Consider the following 1,084-nt stretch of genomic DNA (forward strand, 5'->3'; position numbering starts at 1 on the left):
TTTGTTCTTAATCGCTTCTGAATTAAATCTGTAAAACTAGAAATTCCCCTTCTCTCTCACTCTCGCAAACCCTCCTCATGCAAGACCCTCACTACTAGTCGCGAGCCTAAACAATTTATGTCGTCCGAAAGCAACACCCGCTGCCTATCTATGATAGCCACAAGCCGACGACCATCAACCACCACTGCCCGATCTTTGCCGGAATCTTGAGAAAAATCTTGGATTCCAGATTTGGAAGTTTTGAGGCATTGACCATCAAGCTAGAGACCATTTTTTGTTCTGCAGAAAATTGGTAAAGATCGGTAACTTTTGGGTAAGTTGTTGGCTGGTTATTCTTTTGGATTGAGAGTAATAGTGGAAAATTAAGTTATTGATTTTGGATTTAATTCTTGATCAGCTTGGCTAATTGAATCAAGTTTTGAAATTGGTTGATTCAAGTATGCTAAAGAAGTTCTAAGAAGATTTTGTTTTGCGTTTTTTTACCAAGTTGAGGTAAGTGATACTATTACCGGTGCCTTCATGCCAAACGACCTAGATTAGACCTATAAAGTTACTTGGTGGACTCTTGAGCATGATTTTGTTTGTCATTATATTTTGCTAGTTGCATGGCAGTTACAAGTATTATAAGCATGTTAAAATTTCTAATCAGTACTGATATTATGTATGTGATGCATGAACAGACCAGTAGAGCGGTTTATTATCTCGCCTTGACGCATGTTATTATTATGTTTCACGGTGTGCCTACGGGCTGCTAGACATGTGTGAACCGACAGGTTTACGTTCATGTTATTATCATGTTTGACGGTGTGCCTACGGGCCGCTAGACATGCGTGAGTCGACAGGTTTATGTTCATGTTACTTTTATTTTCATGTTTCATGTTTTGACGGCAAGCCTACGGGTCGCTAGACATGCGTAAACTGACAGGTTTACGTTCATGTTATTATCATGTTTGACGGTGTGCCTACGGGACACTAGACATGCGTGAGTCGATGGATTCACGTTCATGTTATTATCATGTTTGACGGTGTGCCTACGGGCCGCTAGACATGCATTTCAAGGCAAGATAGTATGTCTTTTGGTTTT

The sequence above is a fragment of the Benincasa hispida genome, chromosome 12 (genome assembly GCF_009727055.1).
Source record: "Benincasa hispida cultivar B227 chromosome 12, ASM972705v1, whole genome shotgun sequence".
NCBI classification, from domain to species: domain Eukaryota; kingdom Viridiplantae; phylum Streptophyta; class Magnoliopsida; order Cucurbitales; family Cucurbitaceae; genus Benincasa; species Benincasa hispida.